Here is a 22,646-nt window from a genome sequence, read left to right on the forward strand (position 1 = left end):
AGGTCACAAAGATGGTAAGAGCAAAGTTGTTTCTCCAACCCCCGAAAAAATTCCTCCAAGAACTGAAAAGTCAGAAATTTGAAAGTAAAATACTATCATATAAAGAAAGAAAATAAATAATCCTGTTCATCAGGGTTTCTAGACCTGACTGCAGAGTTATTAGCAGGCCATACTGAATCCTAGCACAGAAAAATCAGATGGACTAGTGGTGAGTAAGTTCCAGGAAAACGGCAGTAACTCCTCCACTTGAAAGAGGACACACACTCACTTGTTGAAGGTGATTGTAAACCACATTCTGCAGAAATTCAGAAGATTCAGGCACCGCTTCTAGATGGTGATGACACGGAAGGACGGCTTGGATGCATGCTTCTAACTGAGTCACCGGCATTCTTACACTGCAGGGGGAAATGGAGGCCCTCAGCCAAGAGCACAGTTGTTCCTGTCATGTATCCCAGGCCGTGCCTCGGGGACTCAGTGTACTGTAGCAGTCCGGTCCCAGGTGAGGACCCGCAGCATGGCCCAAGCAAGCAGGAGGGGCACTGTGCTTGAGAAATCCCATCCCCCATGGGGGCAAGAGGGGCTGGTGGGGTTGTGTGAACCTATAAATGCTCATAGAAATACACCTGCATACATTGAAGTGATAAAATTAAAAGTAGCAGGCTATTTAACAAAATTTCAATTGTCAGTGTTAATTTTACCATTCCATTCCGCTTGTCCCCTGCACTCTGAGACAGGCTTAGGCTCTCTCACACATGCAGCTCTGATGCAATGGTTGTGAAGTTATTTTACTTTGCTGCAAGTGTCTTCGCTCCCAGTGTCACTGTGACTGTCGTCTCTTAACACAGTCAGATATCTTCCTGCATCTCTCCCTGAGTTCCTTGCTCCTGCTTCTCAGATCCTGAGATAAAGAACAGGTGAAGGCACATGACTGGAAAAGTCAATGTGGACTTGACCAAAGTCCTCAGTGACCCCCTAGGTGAGTGCTGCCCACCCCTTACCTTCGATTCTCAAGGTTCTGCCCAGGGTGACATCCAGCCAGGAGAGAGTCCTGGGCCCTATTAAAAGCTGTGTGGCTTGGGTGCAGGGAAAGCTGCAGGAGTTGGTTCCGTAGCCGGTCCCATCCACACCTCTGCTCCTCTCTCTCCCGAGGAAGAGCTGCCAAGCCCCCAGGCTCCCTGAGCTTCTGTCTTTCTCTTCTACTCTACTTCAAGCCCTTTTCCTGTTCCTTTATTCCCTGATTATCCCTAGCTAGAGTGATTTTTCTATCATAGAATCTGAAAAAATTTCCTGCAGCTGAAAAAGAGGTGCCAGAGGTCAACGCGCATATGGTGGTTCCTGAATAGAGCCCCTGGTTAGGGGGACCCTCACCAACACTCATGGGGCATCAGGCATGTTGCAGGGTCGACCACCACCAACAAGAGTTTGCTGTGACACCAAGGCACGCACAGCATCCCTGCTCACTAAATTGTAGTTGTAGTCCTTTATTAAGAAGCAAAAATAAAAAATTGCTCATGTTTCTTACTAAAATTATTTATGAGGGAGAAAAAGAAATTGTAATAGAAAGAACAAATTTCACTCCATGTTAGATGTGTTCATTTGGCTTTAATCCTGTACCTTGTTTTCTAGGCTCAGACTTGCTATCTCTGCACCTTTTGTAAAAGAAAGTTGCCTTTAGCCTGAAATATCCAGGAGGGCCTATTCTCCGGGCTCTGATCTTTAAGGATATTTGCTCTTCTACACTTATGTATAGATGGCAAGTTGTAAAATAGTGAATAACCTTTCTTTATTTTGGAGGTTTTACAGGGGCACCATAATTTGACCCACATGGACAGCTGCAGGAACAAAGGATTTCAAAGACAAACAATTCATACAGCAAGAAGTTTGCAACAACCAGCCACATCCCCGCCACTTTTTAGTATAAAAGGAGACTGAATTCTGCCCTGGGGAAGAGAGTTCTACTGGATAACAATATGCCATTTTCTGGGTCTGCCAGCTTTACAAATAAAGTCTCTTTTCCTTACTCCAACATCTCATCTCCCGATTAATTGGCCTGTCATGCAGCAAGCAGAACGAGTTTGGACTTGGTAACAAATTGACTGCCTTAGAGGTAGTATGTCTCCACTGTTTCCTCATTTCCAGTATTTCACAACCTATCAATTTTATATGCTTTTTAACAACATGAACAAAAAACCTATTACAAGGAATTGATTCCACAGAAATAAAATTATTTCTACTCCTTCAAAACTTTTTTCTTTTCTATTTTATTTTGTTTTGCTTATTGAAAAGAAAATAAATTCAAATCTTTTTATTTCACGTATTTTTATAACTAGATATTGTAAATACTACAAAGATATTTAAATTGCAATAAAAATTGTTCATATATTAGTATAAAGATATATACACAATCAATGCAGATTAGGAAAGGAGTAGATATTTACTAAAAATCCACTGCACATCCAGTCTTTTACAAGCATATCCTGGAATATAAGCTCTATTATCCAGGGTCCCCCACCCCCAATCTCACTGCGGAGTCCCTTAGTAATCAACTACCAAGGCACCAGCATAGAACCATGAGATCACTATTTTAGGTATAAATGAGAGTATTAGCTCATTCAATTCTAAAACAGAAACCTTAAAATAAATACTGAACTTACTTACAGATAAACAAATTTGGACACAAAAAAGTACAGTTTCTCCCCAAATTCACAAAGATAATAACTGGTAAAGGCAAGATTTGAACTCATCTGCCTTGAATATAAAGCTAAGTTGGAAATCCCCTTCAACTGTGGAGGACCAGCAGCACAGCCTGTCACCCTATCTTTGTTCAGATCTGGCTTTAGACAGCCTGAGACAGCACCCCTTCCTATGGAACTCGAGGGCAAACAATAACAATAAGGATTTTATATTCAGTAGTTTCTTAGGTCTCAATTATATAAAGTGTCAGCAGGTCAGCAGAAAACTCTGGGAAATATGAGTGGGTCCAGAGCTTTTTGCTGATAAGAAACTCAATCTATCAGGACAGAGTGACCTTCTCATGAGAGGCCTCATGGACATAAACTAAAGGCAACTGAGCAATGAAAACTAGCAAGAACATGGAACTCAAGCAAGAAGGATCCCTACCATCCCCTGCCCAGTTGCCTCTTCACCTTTGTGGACAAGACGGCAGAAGGTCCATGTTCTTGTCCAAGTTACAACATCATGGATTCTCACCCATATAATATTACGACTCTATGCTGTCTTAAGTCCTTTCCAACTAAAATATGATGACACCAATATCTCAGCGGAATGTCTATGTCTCCACTTTCTCTCTTCTATTAGGAGACTATATCTATGGCCACAAAGCCGAAATTCAATTAAAAACACCATGCACGAAGCCTGGTGAAAGTCTGTGTAAGAGACATTGTTCTCAAGCTCAGTGAGTGAAAACTCAGAAAAAGTGGTCCTTATCCCTCTGCAAGTGGAAGGTAGCCTGATTGTGTGTGTGTATGTGTGCACACGTGTGTGTGTAAATCAAATACAATGTATTGTGGGATGTGCACAGATTTTTTTTATGTTACTATCATTTCATGAGGATGAGCCAACCTTTAAAGTAATTTGAATCTACTATTCTGAGAGAGTCTCAGGATCTTTTGGTGGAGGATGGGAAAGGGGAAAGGAAAGGAGGAAAGAAGTAAATGAAGCAAAGCTGTAAGTATACTGCTAGGGAAAGGCAAGACATTAATTTTGTTCCTACTTGCATCACACACAAATTAGGGACTGGCTTTCCCACATGTCTTGTCAAGCACTGAGTTGCAGAAGAACAGGTGACAGCCCATTTCTCACTGAGCTTGTGACTGTACGTGGCATCTTATAGACACTAATTATTTAACCTGATCAAACAATCTGGCAGCAGGCTGTAATTCTCCTATTTTGAGAGATAAGAAAACAGGAAGTGAAATAGGGTATATAGCTTGACAAAAGTCAGAGGACAAGTAAACTAAAGAGGATGAATTCAAACTCAGATCTGAATGCAGAGTCTGATCTTCCCACTCCGAGGGCTGGAAATTCCTTAACACACAGGGTCCCCAGCTCCTCTGCTTTGTTCCTGGCACCAAGCATTTCCCATGGCGATATTCTCCAGTTCTCAGACACAGCGCTCTGTGCAGCCAATAACCTCCATTCGACCTTGATCATCTACCTGTCACGCCCACCAGGCTTCACCAGGCAAGAAAGCTGGCTTTCAACTGCATACAAAGCCACCCCTGTTTTATCCTGGACTCTTCAGCGGCTTTTCCAGCGTAAACACAGCCATGAAAGTGCTCACAGTTTGTACATGAGCCACACTACCTCTCTCCATCTCTGTCCCCACCTATACTACTTTGCTATGACCATTTTGAGAATCTTGGAAACAAATTTTTAAAAACAGAAAAGAAAGGATTCTGTAACAAGTACTTAATACTTACAATTTTAAATGAGAAGTTACAAAGTGAGTATTTACAAACCGAATCTGCCTTCCTAGGTGTCAGTTTTAACAGTTAAAATATACAATAGCAAAAAATTCTGACTTAAATAATTAACAAAAACATCAACAATAATCTGGAATAAACTCAAAAACAATGCCCATGTTGTACATGGAGGAAGTACAGGACTGTACTGTGGGGTAAAGTAAGAGGTGTGAAAGTAGAGACATCAACATTTTGTATGCAGGAAAGCAGTTTTGTAAAAATGTACGTTCTCCTAAAGATAATTCAAAAGTACTAAAAAATCCCACGACAGCACTTCTTTTTTTTTTTAACTTGAAAAATTATATTAGAATTCTTCAGGAATAATAAAGTCATAATACTAACCAAGAAAATTTGGGATCGAAAAGAGAATCAAAAAATCGCACTGTCAGATATTAAATAAATGTTTACAATATGTAAGATATAGTGCTAGTGTAAGAAAGTAAGATTGATAAAAATAAACCATGAGCTCAAAAAGAGACTCTAGTGTACATAAGTATTCTTTACAGGTGGGATTTCAAGTTAAAAAGCAAAGTAGGAATTCAATAATTGTCTTGGGACAATCAGAGAATCCCCTGGAAAAAACAAATTCTATTCCAGTCATAATGACCGCAAGAAAAATTACAGAATGTGATGTGAATATTAGAAAGTACTAGTAACAGCGAATACAATTCTTTGCTCATATTAATTCAACTTCTCTTCACTATAACAAGTACCATCATCATCTCCATCTTAGAGATTAAAAAAACCTACAGAAGAAATTTATACCATTATAAGAAAGTATTTCTAAGAATAATATCAGGAATAAAACCCAAAAAGAAGACATTTACAATCTTAAGATTATTTTGGGCCACAACAAAAATGAACCTACTGAACAAAATGAAAGGCAAAATATGACAAGGAAAAGCTCTCTGATACATGTTGATGAAGACAAGGGGTTAATGTTCATAATATACATAGAGCTGTCACAAAGCAACAAGAAGCTGCCTCACTTAAATGTGTGCAAAGGACAAAAGAGATCATTCACTTTTTAAAAGTCAGATGGCTAATGAGTGAAAAATGCTCAATACCTCACTGGTCATCAAGTGCAAATTAAAACAATGAAAAAGTACTTTTGCTCATCATATTGGCACATATTTTTAAAAGATATTCTAGCTAGTGTCCATCTTTGAGAGAACAAACTGTGAGCGATCTTTTGGAGGATGACATGTCAATGGATATGTAAACTCTGAAAAACATGTGTACACACAGGCTGAACTCCACATTTTGGAATCGTTTCATTTTGAAAAATTCAGTTCAAAAAGATGTACTTATCAGAGCATTTACACAGCACTGTTTACAATGGTGAGAAGAAAAGCTGAAGTGAAATCATATCCAGCGATAGAGAATTGGTTACATAAGTTATTCTACATCTTTTCATGCCCCACAGGAGAAGGAATTTCTTGATTCACTTGAAAGGAGCCTGTGATTTATGTAGTTGTCACATCCAAGGACTAAATTTCCAGAAACCTTAACGAAAATAATACTCATACAAGATCACAGGAATGTTTGTATAAGAAGTATGCCAGTCAAACACCCTTTCTGACAGTGGAAAATGGAGAAAACTTAAGTGTCCACCATCAAGACAATGATGCGGTAAATCACGGTGAGCTGTGGGCACTAAAGTTCCGGTGTTTCGGCGTGGTCCAAGGCCTTGTCCACAGTACGCTCCCACGAAAGGTGTCCTTACACAAGAGACCAAACCTGCATATCAGGAAAACCCTCTACTCTATCTGAAAGGACCGGGTGAGTCTGGAGAGAGAGGACGTCTGTGATATATACCTGAGTGAATAAACCGAGCTGCAGAAAACATATAGTATGGCCTTATTTTTCAATAAAGCATATATACACACACATAGACATAGATTTCTCATATACGTGTATGTATGAGTTTATTTATATGACATAGGCATAAAGGTCATGAAATATATACTCCACATTGTCAGCAGTTTTTACTCTCAGGAAAAAAGGGGAAGGGATGTAGGGGACTTTCGGTACCACAACAGATCTCTTTTCAGAATTTCAGTTAAGTATACTTGGAATTTAAAAGTTTATTTAAGTCCAAAGTAAAATGGACGAGGACTCCACAAGACAGAATGCTATACTAGTCATTAAAAATCATGCCAGGGGAGATAGAATATTGTAGAAAAATGTGTAATAAGCCGAATGGAAAATGGAGGTCTCCACACAGTATACAGGCACACATTGCTCGCTGGTTTTTATGACAGAGGTAATACACACTGATGAAAAGAACAGAAAATAGATGTTAATGTGTTAATTATTATCTCTGAGTACTGGCACCAGGATAGATCCATTTGACCCTTTTTTCATACATTTATATTAAATACACACTATTTTTCATCTGAAAAATGCATTTTTAGATGTCTAGTACCACACATTGGAAAATTACACGAGTACTTACAGAAACAAATAACTAGGAGACACCGCAGCAGCGTCACAAAGTGTAGAAAGGGCGATCCTGAATAACACCGCGCAGTTACATAAGGACCCACAAAGTGAGAGCACCTGCTGTAACAGGGCGCGGCCCCCTTCCATTTGTCAGATGTGTCTTCAGGGCTGAGGCAGTTCTGAGCACGGCCAGTGTCAGTGCTGGTGTCTGGATGGATGCCACTGGAGGTGAGGGCACCTGCAAGCCGAGAGGAAGAACAGAAATCATCCTCTGCTTTTTCTGTCTTGTTTCTTTGTTACTTTTAAAGAGAGGCGGAAATAAGATAAACTGGATCTTTCCTACTGAAATTTCAGTAATGAAACCATTTTTAAAGTGATCACAACTTATATTCTGCCTATGACTGTCTTTTCAACAAAGCATCATATTTATAAAATGTTAATTAACTCAGTTAATTAACTCCCTGTTGAAACATTCTAGTAAAGAGCATGAACTGCAGTATGTAAAAGAACCACACCTGCAGTGACTAGCTCAGCTGTCTTGACGGCAGTGCAGTCAGCCCCCACCATCCCGTGGCCCTGAGCTCCTGATGCTGGTAAGAGAGCGCGCTGCTGCCTCAGATGGAAAGAAAAGGTGAAAGCATTTTCTGAAATCTACAGCACTGACAAAACATAACTGATAAATCCCAGGCTCCTTTGAGGCTGTCATTTTCCGTTTCTGGCCAACACCCGTCAATGAGCAGAACCACCCCATTCCCGAGTCATGGGACTCACGTGGGCAGAAGTTTTGGAGAAATTTCCAGGTATAGAATGTAAACCAACTATACATAAAACTCTGAAAAAGAAAAGATGCAATAATCTGATTTTGGAAGACACTAAAATATTCTCCTAAGCCTTAGTACTTGGAAAGGCTGGGCTTCTACTAAGCCACTTATTTATTTCACAGCCAATGAGCATCTCCCACAAACCCTGTTTCCCTGTGTCTGCTGGGAGCTTCAGGCACATTGATGTTGTCTATCTTATAAGTCACAAGGCAGAGGCGTGTGTCTCACGCTGGCAACTCTCACACAGGCTCAACTCCTAGCCTCACTGTATGAACTTGGCCCCATTTTCTCACCTGTTTATTTGGTACCTGTTCTTCTGTAAGCTGCCTGAAATGCTTATTGAAACAAGTCAGAAGAATGAGTGGGTAGAGAAATGGACAGATGGACAGGTGAGAGATGGGCAGAAAAACAGAGAGTCTCCAAGAGAAGGGGAGCAATCAAAATTACCTATGCAAAACCCTCTTCTAGTCAGGGAAGGAAACCACCACGGAGAAGTGTGAAGAGGCAGGTTGCTTAGGACTGTTTCCTGGATTCCATGAAAAGTCACACCAAGAGATGAGAGGGTAGAACTATAAATAACAAAAGAAAAAATCATGCATGTTTGAAAAATATATCTACATTATGTACTTTCTAAAGAATAGAGTCAAATTAGCAAGGCCCAATAACACAATCCTTGGGTATATACAGAAGTGAGAATCCCATCTCCAATCTGCAAGGCATCCCTTTGGAGCACTGAGAGTCTACACGGTGCAGTCATAAAGCCATCACCGCAAAAGCGATGCTATCCTGCACTTACGAGGAAAGAGCAGCTGTGCTCGGTCTGCCTACACGTGTCTTTTACACCCCTCAGCACCTCTACGGGGGAGGGACGCCTAGCGAGCCCCATCTCTGCAGGACAGAAAACAAGTCCAAGAGAGGCTAAGCCGACCTACCAATTCTCCATCTCACAGGACTTGTCACTCCAGACCAGGACTCGAACTCGGACCCACGTTTGTAACCACAGTACTACCGTATTTTATGTGCTTTTTGTGTGTATAATACATTTGTTTCTGGCATGAAAGGGTATTTAATAAATGATCGGTTGTCTTGTCTATCTCATTAGTTCACAATCTTTATATTTTTGAATTGTACTCTTCCCCTGGAGAAAGGAACGGAAAGAGCGGGGGTCAGAATGAGGTGGGGCTCCATTCTTTATCTGTTGCCTCATCTCATCCAAGTCCCCAAACAGGGAGAAAGAGCAAATGTTCTCTTCATCATTTAAAGAGAGGGCTCCAGTGACGGTGACTTACTCAACCCCAAAACCAAGTCTGGGGGAAGGGCACATGCAGCAACGAGAGCAGTATCACCTGTAGGAAGGCAAAAAGAGCTCAGGGGATGGCTCAATGGGTCAGCCTGATTTCATTTCAATCGATAATACAATAGCACACTCTAAAAAAACTAGAATGCAATGGATTTCCTCTTTCTTGACATCTAGCAAGTTTCCACATCTCACATGTAACATTATCACGAACTAGTGAAAGGAAGAGTCCACAGACAAGGAAAATCAATGCCACAGGCAGGCTGAAACACAGGCTGGAGGAAAGGAAGGGAAAGGGCATAGTAAAGAAGAGGGGAAATTCTGGGAAAAAGACATCATCACAAGGACTCTCAAGCATCATCCAGCAATCATATAATCATTCTTTCAAGAGAGAGTTACTTAGGTCCTATTTTGTGCAACATTGTACAGTGGGCGAAGCAAGAGCACAGCGTCCATGGTGGCAGCAAGCTGCGGAGCTCCAATACACTTCTGATCCCGGTACCTTGCACACTTGTCCTCAGTATAAAGGCAAAATATATAGTAAAATAATCCAATGTAAACTCTATGCAATGCTGAAAAAAATTAAAGAATACCTAAATACCTGGACAGACACACCACGCACATTCCTGAATCAAATGACAGCATTCTTGGGATGGCAGTGCTCCCCAGAGCGATCCATATATTCAACGTGGACTCGATCACAATCCCAGTGGGTTCCTCTGCAGAAACTGACTATCTGCTGCTACAATTCATATGGGAATTCGAGGATCTCAGTAACCAAACCGTACTTGAAATAGAAGAACAGTTTGAGAGGACTTGTAATTCTCAATTTCAAACCTTACAACTGTATCTCCAGGTGAGATTAGAGGCCATTTTTAAGTTATAATTGTGTTTATCCTTATTTTCTAAATTCTGTACAACGAATATACCTGTTAGAATAAGAAATTTAAAAAGTAAGGTATCTTTTAAAACATGCAAACCTATTCATTCATTGGGAAAAAAATATTTTGACTATAAAGAAGTAAACAAATATCTAGTGAAAAAGGACTATTTAAAAACAAGAGTGCATTTACATTTTTTGTAAATTGGAAACGGAAAAGCACAAACACATCAAGTTTCTAGGGAGAGTGTTGCAACATATTAATTGTTATTTCCAAAATTCTAATTGAACAATGAAAACTCACGAAAGACAAAATCTTGATTGACAGCCAACTGCAAACACATGGAGAGCAAAGGCCTAGAAATCACAGTTCCTTTAACTCTGCTACTAACTCAATAGGAGAGGAAATTCCTCAGTGAGGGGACAGTGGAATCCCATGCATAAGACAGGATACACAGTACAAACTGCACTAGAATTGGGGGTGATTTCCATAGAAGAATTCTAAAGTTACAACATTGATGAAAAACTATAAAAACACTGACAGACAGATTAAAACACACAGTCATATATATTATATAAAAACATATGAAGTCTGCCCCCATGTTGCATAGAAATACAAACATATTTGTTCATTTATGGGCACTGATTACTTTATCCCAGGTAGAATATTTCAACTAAAATAGATAATCAATAGTACACTCCTCTTGTCAAAACTAGTTGATAAGTTACTCTGCCATGTATGCATAATGTGTCTAAGATAGATTTAAAATTAGTGAAAAAGATTTTTGTATGGTTTCTTGAACCCTTCTCAAGACACCAAGCTTAATTTTAAAATAAATCTGAGCAGTATTTCTATATGATCTTTTCCCTTGTGAAATGAACAACACAGTCTGTTGTCAAAATTCTTTCCTTACAATGATTCACGAGCACCGTATACTCACAAAACTGCTGGACAGCAAGGCACTATCCAGACACTGTGACAAATCAAATGAAACACAAGGAAGACAGTGACCCTATTCTGCAGGGCTTATAATCTGTTCCAACACCGGGTTTTTATTTGATTTGTTTGATTGGTTAGAAAAATAAAATCACTCAAGTACATTCTTCTTTGAGCATTATGTAAATCATGACTCTCTTTTTAGTGTCATGAGCAGGAAAGACTTGAGTATGAATTGATTAGATCAACTAGGCACAATCATCGCTGGAGCCTGTGTAATAAATAAGTACATGAGATCTAAAATAAACCTACACAGATCTCTGCAAGGAAAATGAAGAGGTGAGTTCCCCAATGAGAAAACAAACAATCAAGAAATCAAAAAAGGAAAACTTTTTCATTAATGATTCCAGGCAGTAGTGGAGCATGGTGGTGAAGATCACAAATGCTGGGGACAAACATGAGGGTCTGAAATCCCACAGCACTGGGTAGCTGTGACACTGATATTTCAGTGAAATTTTCTGCACCTCAGTCTCCTATCCATAGACTGGGGACAGCCACAGCACCCATCTCCTAGAACAGTCTTAAGAATTAAGTTATTTTTTATATAAAAGTTTAAATAAAATACCTCAGATTTTAAATATTACCCCAAAAGCTCAAGGAACAAAGAAAACAGTGATAAATTGGAGTTCATCAAATGTTAAAAATTTGCTTCAAAGGACACCATCCAGAAGGTGAAAAAACATCTGAGAGGAGAAAATTTTTTCAAATTATTTATCTGATTAAGTATTTGTATCTTCAAATAAAAGAAAAAACTCCTACAACTCAACAAGAAAAAGAGAACTCAATTAAAATGTGTATAAAGTATCTGAAAATGTATTTTTCAAAGAAAATATACAAATGGCCAATAAGCACAATCAAACGATGTTCAATATCATTAGCTGTAAAAGAAATCAAGTCAAAACCACTAGGAGAAACCGCTTCACACTTACTACAATAGGTTATAATAAAAAAAATGTGTAACAAGCACTAATGAAGACACAGAGGAAGCGGAGCGCGCAGCCCTTGCTTTTGAGGATGTAACACAGGGTGGCCACTTTAGAAAACAGCCTGGCAGGTCCTCAGAGAGTTGAACATTTGGTTTATGAATGACCCAGCATTTCTGCTCTCTGGTCACACAAGTAAGAGAACTGAAAACAAATGTCCACATAAAAATTCCTACAGGAGTATTCACGGCGCCATTACTCTTCACAAACAAAAAGCAGACACAACACAAACGACTATCACCTGATGAATGGGTAAACAGTAGGGCCCAGATATACAGTAGAATATAATTCAGCAATAGCAAAGCATAGAGTACTGACCCAGGCCACAACCTGGAAATACATTGAAAAAGTTACTCAGTGTGAAAGAAGTCAGTCACAATAGACAGTTCCATTTACATGAAATAACTTGTTTTACATGAAATGTCCAGCACAGGCAAATCCATAGAGAGAGAACAATGGCTGCCTGGGGCTGGGGGAGGATGAGGAAGATGGGAATGACTGCTTGTGCATACAGGGCTTCCTGTTGGGGGATGAAAATATTCTAAGATTGACTGCGATGCACAATTCTGGGCTTTGAGTAAAAACCGCTGCACATTTTAATGGGTGAATTGTATTAAAACTGTTAAGGACAAAAGCACCTAGGGCCAGAACCTTCAAATAGTAAATGCAAATTGCTAACTTTTATTACAGGAAGAAGAAACTGCCCTCAGCATGAAAGCAGGAGATCGGCAAATATGGGTTAACAGAATTGGACAAGAGCATTTCACTTGAAAGAGTTGCTGAGTGTACACGAAATATTCAGAAATAGGAAAATCAGCTTGACATCACGAAGAAGCATTCTGCTTCAAATGCAGATCAAGGATTCGGCAAGCCCAGCTGCTAGAAATAACCAGAGAAGAAACCTGGTTCTTACAACAAGCACCAGAGCCAACAAGGAAATGGTGGTGAGGAAAGCAGGCAGCCAAAAATCTGGAACAGTTTGCTACAAATAATTTCTCCACTGAAAATTCAAAAATAAAATGAAAGTGATGCAATGCTGAGCTGGCCTCACGTTAAAGGGCTTCCTCTGCTGCTCGACAGTTCTGTAACCCCGAATGAGAGACTCAGGAGAATCAGCATGGCTCCTGGCAGTCCCCAAGTGACTGCCCTCCAGCACGTTTACCACCATCACATCTGCCAGGGTTGTATTGCAGAGAAGAGACCAACTTCTAAAAGGCACAGGAAATGTTTACCAGGGAAGAAAAGGCTGCTGTCAGTCCTGGGACAGAGGCAGTGTGAGCAGAGGCCAGAAGGCTGCAGGTGAACTGGAGCAGACCTGGGGCTGGAAGGGACCACGGAAGAGCAGATCTCAATTTTCTACTCTCTCTCCCTCGGGTAGGAGAGATAAAGCCTGCATCCTTCTCACCTGGAACTGTGGGTTCTGGCTGGCAGAAGTCTTACGTACAGGGAATGAATACTCAAGACTCTGTGGAAAAAGTCACGAAAGAGAGAGGGCGTAGGGACCCAACTCCACGAGCCTCTCAAATGATCCCATATTTATTGTGTATAATCAAAGGAAAACGTCATTAACAGTTGTGTGATAGTAAGCAGGAACTTGGGGAAAGAAGGATGAGACAGAGATTGTAGAATCCACCATGAGTACAAAGGCTTAGTGTATCTTTAGGTAAGTCATGGGGTGAGGGGAATAAGATACATCCTTTAGACATGTGAATTACAAAGCAGACCACCAGACCAGCTAGGTCCTTGCTTGGGGGATAATAGAGTATCTAACTGCACACAAGCCCAGCCTTTATAGCTGTGGGCCTGGGTCATTGCTTTGCGATGAGCAGAGTGCTATCTAAAACATCATCTACGCAAGCAAAGCATTATCTCTGCTTTTTAAGGCAAGGAGACAGGAGTGAGGATGCACAGGCACTTGCTTGCAAAGCAGTTACTAAGCATACGTTTTCTTCTTAAATTTGACAGGCGGCTGGGGTCTGTTACAATTTGTTAACCCAATCATGGGCTCCCACATGGAACCATTATGGAGGACACCCTAAGGTGACAAATCCTGGCTCTGGGTCTTTTCCTGCCAGCTTCAGCCACTCTAGCAGAGTCTAGGCACATTCCTGAATAATGATCATACAGAACCACCCACACTGTTAACTCCTGGTGCTTGAAACTTAATTTTAGCTCTGCACAACTTAACGTAGAAAAGTTTCAGAAATAAAAGATATTATATTTACTTTATATCTCATCATAGGACTGATTTTTCTGATTGCTCTAAGCTGCTTCTTCTTGGTAAAGCACCTAATTCTGCAGGTGAATTCAGTACTTTCTTTGGGCATAACTAGCCAGTTTGGGCTCGCTAACTTCTATTAGTCAAATACCGATACACTTAATTGATTTCATTGTTCATCAATTTCAGCTGGGAGCAGAGGGAGTGTCACTCTGTTCCTCAGCCCACCCTCAACCCTTATCATCAGCAACTCAGGCCTCCGGAAACCAAAAAAAGCTTTTGTTTCCCTTCTACAGTTTCAACAAACCCAACAGGATACATAAGCCTGGAGAAAGAATTCAACACAAATGTTAAAACAAAAATCAATAAACCTGAAGCAACTCCATCTCCGAATCATGATACACAATGACATGAGATTAAGTGTGTCAGGCCCAAAGCATGGGTGAGCCTGACCACCTGATTTCTATTCTTCAAAGGAAGGAAAGTTTTCCTATTTTTTATTATCACTCTGTCATTGTTTCTGATTAAGCCAAAAACTAGTTTATGAAATAATTAAGCATTGAAATAACAGATTTTTGTTGTATCAATTACAGAAGGCATTCAGAGGTGTTAGGAAAAACCACCTCTGTAAAAAATGCAAAATTTCTTCCACTGTGAAGAACACGTATACAAAACGCAACAGAGAATTCAAGCTCTTGTGGAGAGGAGCAAAAGCCACAGAATCAAAGCAAAGTCATTACTATGAGTCAACTCAAAATTCACTGGACAATCATGTTCAATGCATTCAATGAAATTTAAAGGCATACTGCAAACCATACACTTAATGATCTGCAGGCTAGAGGAAGAATTTCTCTCTTTAACAGACAAGAGTAATCAATAGGGTGCCCCACCAAACAAGGACCAAAGAACAATCAGGTTTTTAACAGTTCTGATATATCAGCATTTTCTAAAGATCAAAATCCAGAAATTTTAAACATTGATTCACACCACAATGAAACAAGCACTTAAAAAAAAAGAAAAGAAAATAAGCACATAGAACATGTACATAGATCAATGAGAATTTCTTGAGACGCTGGAAGAAACAGGCTATAGTCTTTTACTTGAGAAATAAAACTACTTTTAAAGATAAATGCTAAAACACATTTCATCATTCATGTTGCCTTGAAAAATCTGAGGCACTTGTATCTGATTAGAAAAGCAATTCTGAGTAATAGTGTGTTACAATTCAGAGCCAGTTTGCTTTAGAAGAAAAGAGAAAAGAAAAGCTACCGTTTCTCATATACTGCACAAAGTGTGAAGTGTCTCCCTGCCTCTTTCTCCTCCCGTTTTCTAAGCTCATGCTTCCCAACCCTTCTGAAACAAGTATGAGAACCTCTTATTCCCGCCAATATGCCAAATGACAAAAGAAAATCAATTTATTTGTGTAAGTATATGCTTAAACCTTGAACTGGAAGAGAAAGATATCAGAAGTCTATATGGAACTTATTTCTACATTCCTGAAATCACACACACAAACGTTCACACAGACACAGACACAGACACATACCCCCTGGATTACTGGGAAATTCACAAGCTTAGGATTTCCATCTTCTAGAAGATAACTTTGTAGTTAGTTTAAAATACAAAACTGTCAGCTTTGGAAAGCCTTGATCACCTGCTAAACCATCCAAATATCAAAGAGACCCAATTAGCCTTCTCGGTAGAATGTAATTTCCCATGATGGCAAAACATACCCTAAAAAGTCCTGGATCTAAGTCTCGTGTTTATCACTAGCTATGATCGTTTTTAAGCACATTAACAGATTCAGAAACTTATGTCTCAACAGCATTTATTCTTATTGAAATAGTATACGTGTTCATTTGCCTATACAGAGACCAGGTCCCATGATGGAGTTTAAGAGCTATTTTGTGTATTGCAATATTTATTTTTAAGTGCAGAAAAGGAGGGTGGGTATTACTCAGTTGTAGAGCACCTGCATAGCATGCACAATGTCCTGGCTTCAGTCCCCAGTACCTCAAAAAAAAAATAAATAAAATAAGGGCATATTTAAAAATGAGTAAAGTTATAAAAAAATGCAGACTAAAAACCACTGCAATCTAGGAGACACAATTACAATAAAAAAAACAAGAGTTTCTATCAATTATTGGCTATTTGCCAATCGCAGAGACAACCAGAAATCACACCTGATAACCATCACGTGTGATTCTCAGCAACCCTACTAAGTAGACACGGATGGGAAACCAGGCTCTGCAGATGAGGAGACGGAGCTCAGAGGAGCCGGGGACGCTGACCGTCCTGCTTCCCGTGACACCACATCAGCCCAGGGCAAGCGCTGACGGAGCTGCAATGAGGGGACACCCAGCTGCATGGAACCTTGGGGCACTGGGGAGTCCCAGAAAACACTAAAAACTGTTCAGTGAAAAACCAGCTCAAATATAATACACTGTGCCACATTCTTTAAACAGGGAACATGAGTGAGACCTTTTTGATGCCTCCGTGTCCTTTCTGCCATCGTCAGTTACTTGCCCTCACAGCGTGACCAGTGATGAACTGGACCCCATATGAAGCGCACTCAGATGGCAGAGCATTTGAAGCTGTTTTATGAAGTTTGTAAGACTCTGTCTGTGCCTCACACAGGCGGTCATCCATCACTTCTCACCGGTGTGGATGTACCACCTGAAATCACTCCTTTCTGCTTTTTAAAATCCCTTCATCTACTCCAGACTTTTCAATAGCAAAGAAGCAGCTAAACCACAGACAGTGGACAGCTTTTCACCAAATTTCTTGAACAGCCCATCGGACTACCTGGAAGCCCACTTCCAGGTACTTCATCATTTTCGGATTGGTGGACTTGGCCTCTGACTGAGCTACTCAGAGAGCTCCCAGCCTCACATCCGTGAGAGGACCCTGCTGTTGGGAGAAATCAGTGAGAAAGGCGTACATCCCCCAGTCATGTCTGCATGGCTAGAAGTGCCACAACGTGCTAAAAATTTATACCATCATAACCCCTGGGCTCCCATGGACTGGTTTCACATTAACCAAACTCATGAGACACTGATGCAAGAAAACCAGAAATTTAACTTATTAATGTAACAGAAGATGTGAAACTATGAACCAGACTGCAATATCAGAGTTCAACCATGAGTATATGTTCTCCTCCACGGCCCAAACACGGGCAGGCAGTCACATGGCAAGTGTGGACAGAAGCAGAGCAGGAAGGATTTCTAGATGAATTCAATGGACTAAATTTCTGTTATACCAACAGATCTGCTGCCTGGAAAACAATTAATTCTAATCACGGTGCACTCTTCGTGGACAGTTGCCGAGACACGACTGTGAGCACCTGTGTAACTCTCCTTTCCCTGTCCTTTCTGGGCTAATTGATGCACAGACGTACAGAAATCGAGGGATGCAGATACATCTAAACACCCAAAGCCCATTCTGGGAGCCACAATACCATACAGCCAGGGTTAAAATACTTGCTCTGCCACTTACTAGTTCTGTGACCTTGGTCAACTTACCCTCTGTGTGCCTCAATTTCCACACTGTGAAACTGGGATAACAATCAAACCTTCCTTACTCGCTTGTTGAGAAGATTGAAGGATTCATTTCTGTAAAACGCTCAGAAAAGAATGTAGCACATTTTGGGTGCTCAACAAATGTCAAATTAATATTACAGTGGTTTACAAGTCTCCTTCCTAATCATCTTCTGTGTTTCCTGGCTAGACTAATACCCAAAGGAAATTCTTATTTCTCCTTTTATAAACTCATGGGATGAACCCTTCTGTTCCATCCCACCACCTGTTTAAACTGATGGAAGGGATACCTCCTCCCCACTCCTCTGGGCCATGCAGAGTGCTACTCCCTTCACAGCCCTGACCCCTGGCCCACAGCTAGCCCTCCTCACATTAACAGATTGAGTTGTGATTCCGGGGAGACAAGCAGGGCATGTGAAACCCTTCCTTTCCCTCCAGTGTTGACTACCCTAGGGAAGCACCCTGGATGCTCAGCTCCATTGCAGAACAGCCCTGTGCATGATGGGGCTCATTCTCTCAAGGGAAGGCTTGCTGTGGCCCAGAGATACCTGGGACAGGGTGAGTCTCTACTTCTGGGACACAGTATCATGACACTCATTTATCCACAGCCCTGAAGTTCATGGAGAACGTGGCTTCATCAGTAACAAAGAAGACATTTATCGCCTGCCTACTCTTTTGTGTCATCTCTCAGTTGGCTGCTGGAGACAACATGTGTATAAGTATTGGTTCCCCTTAGGCCCCAACATATATGAAGTAACAAAAATTTCTGTGGCTTAACGTTGGTCCAGGGCGACTGTGTAACAGTTCTGACTCTGCTGATGCTAAATTATGGGTGTAGGAATTATGGAACGTCCTCAAATATCTTTCATCATAAAATCAGCTTTTCTTATTTTCTTGTTTCTTTGTAATTACCAAAGACTATAAAATGATGGCTGCACACAAAACAGCAGCTAAAGTTTATGAGCTCTCTTGACATACCCACTGTGGTAAACATGTTACATAATTACTAATTCTCACAATTCTACAAAGCAGATATGAGTGTCCCCTTCTCACAGACGAGGGGAAAACTCAGAACGAGCTGACTCAGGATCACATGGTTCAGTGTCAGCACGTGCAGGCAAACCCAAGTCAAGAAACTACACCCCATCATATATGTACCAAATCAACTCCCACCAATTAACACACAGCGGCGGGGTCAATACTCAGGGAACTCAACACACCTTTCAGCTTTATGGTGCTCCAGAGGCAGCTTCTAGCTGTTTTATAATATCCCGGCTCACTGGTTTCTAACACTAGAAGAAAAGCCCGATTTTGCCATTGTTTGCACAGCAAGTCTGAAATGTTCACAGCGAGATAAAAGAATAAAACTATGATATAAGCAGAAAAAATTTTCCAGGTAGAAAGACATAATGGACGTTGTGCTATTCTGAAGCATTAAGCAAAGGAATCAAAATAAAATCACATTGTTTAAGCCTTATTTTACAAACAGAAAAATTAAGACTGTAAAAAGTTGCAACAGCGCCACCTATGGCTAAAAAGACCTTCCAGGTTGCCGGGAAACATGCAACACAAAAATTGACTGTAAGATGAGAAACGAGAATCAGATAACTAGAAGCTTATGTAGCATATACTGCACTTTGCTTCGGGGGGATGGAGGGGTATTCAGTATTTAATCTGATATTGCTAATACTCCTAAATATAAACAAAAGACATAGGCTCATGGAAGCTCATCTTAGAAGAGGAAAGAATCCAGTCCAGCCACTTCATTTTACACGAGGGGAGACTGAGACCTGAGATCTGTCCTCCTGGCAATCAGCAGCAAAGCTCTCCTAGGTCTCATGTCTTGCACTGTAGTAAAAACCAACAGAACTGTACTAGGCCTATATTCATAAAAGTCACGTCTGTATTTTTCCAACAGTAGGTAATCTAAGTATCTTGCAAAATACTTCTCAAAGAGCCAGGAAATCATAGAAGGGTATTGAAATACAAAAACATTTATTTACATATTAAAACAGCATGAGCTTTATTACCTCTATTAAAAAAGTGACATGTCAAATCAAAATTTTGAAATTTTAAAACCTGAAAAGAGTGCAGAAAAAAATCAAAATTTTCTTTAGTCACAAAAGAGAGAAGCTTATTCCCTGATAATAATCAATGTGGATTTTTCTAAACTTAATGGTTCTGGTCAGAATCCCGAGAAATTAAATGTCTGATGGATGGTTACACGGCAACATGAATTCTGAGCTTACATTCTGTGTAAATAATCTTCAAGGTCGTCTGCTTAAGGCAATTTAAGTAGTCCCTGTCTCACTAGAATGACACAGATTTCATTAAAGCTTCATACTGCACTTAAAAAAAACAATCCTAGTTACTTTAAGCCATATTAATGTATATCATATATACACATATTGAATATGCATCAGAAATAAGCTACCCTTTTTAGTATTCAGAGTTGATACTTCTAAACTATCAGTCACTGTGAAAGCACATTTTTATTAAGCACCTCTACGGTGCTTTGTATACAAGGCGTCCAGCTCTCACAGTCAGACAAGGTAAACCATATTACTCAAATTTCACAAATGACGAAATATACTTAAGCCATGTAAACAACTAAGATATTCATCATCAGGAAAGAAAAGAGTAAGGATTTTACTTACAATACTCACTGACAAAGTTTTCTTTCATACTAAGACTACATAAAACAAATTCAGTGTTTGGAAATTTTTCAGTAAATAAGCACCACTAGAAAAAACAAGTAACATCATTAGCAACAGTTGGACTTTCAAAGACCACTTCTCTCTTGCACAATAGTTATTTTAAATGTTTTGTTTTTAGTTCTCACAAAGCACTAAATTAAAAAACTATTTCCTTTACAGTCATTACCTGAGAATAAAACATTTGTGAAAATGTACAATTTTAATTTATGCCACTCTGCCTCTCATTCTCACTGGTGTCTCTCCTTTGAAGACCTCATCAGGCTGAGATAGCTAAAATCGGTCATTTATGGGCTCACAGGAGTTCGGGAAAACACTCAACGGGAAGCTGATTAGAGGAGCAATTGAGAATTCATCCTGTGCAGCCTGGATTCCAGCATCGAGCTAGCCACCGCCAGCTGCGTGTCATTTGGGGCAAGCTGACCCATCTCTCAATCCCTCAGCTACAAAAAAGGAGACACTGATACCTACAATCAAACACTTGCTATGAAGTAAAATATGAGCAAAGCATTTTAGCCTCAGTTAGGCGTCCACTCACAGCGAGTTTGGTCATTATGATGATGAGGTTGGCTGTTAACAAATTAAGCTCGACCAAACAGGAGAAATCACCTTAAAGGAGAAACATTTTAAGTCCATGAGTATTTCCTTTTGGGTGGACTGTAGAATATTCTATAGAATTTTTTTTAATAAACCAAATTTTGTCCATTAATTGTAGATTTACAGGTTCATGGACAAGTCTCCAGAAAAATAATTAGAGGCCTCTAACCTCTGAAAATTAAGATGTAAATTTAAAAAAAAAAATCAGGGAAGAGATTATACCTCATTTGGGAGAGTATGTGCTTAGCATGCATGAGGCCCTCAATTCAGTCCCCAGTAACTCCATCTAAAAACTTTGTTTTTTAAGAAATAGAGAATTAAAGCAAAAGGATGGAGGAATACGGAAATTTTTAGAGACTCATCTCAGATTTAAGATAGGGAAGAAACCATCCAATTCTCAGAAGAAATCTTGAGGACTATGTAAACTGGATCTGAGATGTCTAGTCTTTTAACATTATTCATGAAATCATATTACCAAGTCTTAAAACTACCTGATAACCCACAGTGGTGATACTGATCATAACAGCTACCATCACGTATCGAGCTCCGGCTAGGACTGCTCTGTTCTGACATCTCTACCCCTAAGGCCTCACCAGGCGGAGAGCACTAAATTCGGTCATTTATGAGCATCTCGTGTAAGTCCTCCATTTGTGCTTCTCACTCTCCCCTCACCAGCTCCTCTGAGGGAAGCACTGTTATCATCTTCCCCACCCGCAGATAAGGCCACTGAGGCACAGACACTAAACCCGTTCCAGGCCACATTGGAATTAAAGGACGTCTGTATTTCTGCTGTTTTGCTTTTGACAAAGGAATCTGAGATATCGATTCAAAGCAGACTGTTAAATAATCAAGTCTGTCAGGTCTTCACCTCAAAGAGCAGATACTATAAATTCCTGATGTAGGATGAGGCTGCCGTCACAAACTGACTCAGCTTGAAATTAATATCCAAGATGAAGCAGCGGATACACGTAAATTTTCACGATTGTCAAGTCTGCCCACGGGTCTGGGCCCTTCACTGCCTGAAAGGGGGTGAAATCCCCACCCGTGTCTGGGAGGGAAGCGCGGCTCTTCCCGGGCTCACCCAGGCTTCATAGGCTATTTACCCCCACAGACTAGCCTCAACGGTTAAAAGCTCTCAAGATTTTTACACCAGGCAAAACTGAAAGACATTTCTGTAGATGGAGCACTTTCTCAGGCTTAAATTTTTTTGCCTACACTCAGCCAGAGGGAGAAAAGAAACAGGACTCTACAAAGTCCTGACCCTCACCACTCACAGGAGTAGAATGACCACAGCAGAAGATGGCCCTTCACATTGCAGGATGTGAACAAAATAAAGATGCCCCAACAACAGGCACTCCCAGACACAGCGCTCAGCAGTCTTCTGCACAATCACAGTTGTGCAGCCCTCAACACCTTCTATTTCCAGAACACTTCATCAGCCCAAAAGAATCCCCCTATCACTAGCATTCACTCCGTAATCCCCCTCCACCCAGCCCCTTCCAACCATCACCTGCTCTCTGCCTCTGCATGTGCCTTTTCTGGGCTTTTCAGATCACTGAAATCAACAATATCTGGCCGTTTGTGTCTGCTTCCTTTCAATTAACATGCTGTTAGCAAGGCTTGTATATTTTGAAGTGGCATCAGCATCTCTTTATTTTTTATTTTTTTTGGAAA

General features: G+C 40.4%; 1 protein-coding gene across 1 annotated transcript in view; it reads right to left on the reverse strand.

Annotated features, from left to right (window-relative positions):
- Nucleotides 1-268: 268 nt before the first annotated feature.
- LOC140695114 (uncharacterized) overlaps nt 269-22,646 on the reverse strand; it is a 37,475-nt gene continuing 15,097 nt past the window's right edge. The window contains exons 5-8 of the mRNA XM_072958020.1: nt 8,198-8,319; nt 6,943-7,167; nt 699-898; nt 269-395 (exon numbers count right to left, since the gene is read on the reverse strand). The gene's annotated coding sequence lies outside the window, so the exon portion shown is untranslated. The remainder of the gene's footprint in view (nt 396-698; nt 899-6,942; nt 7,168-8,197; nt 8,320-22,646) is intronic.

The sequence above is a fragment of the Vicugna pacos genome, unplaced genomic scaffold (assembly GCF_048564905.1).
Source record: "Vicugna pacos unplaced genomic scaffold, VicPac4 scaffold_142, whole genome shotgun sequence".
In the NCBI taxonomy this organism is placed as follows: domain Eukaryota; kingdom Metazoa; phylum Chordata; class Mammalia; order Artiodactyla; family Camelidae; genus Vicugna; species Vicugna pacos.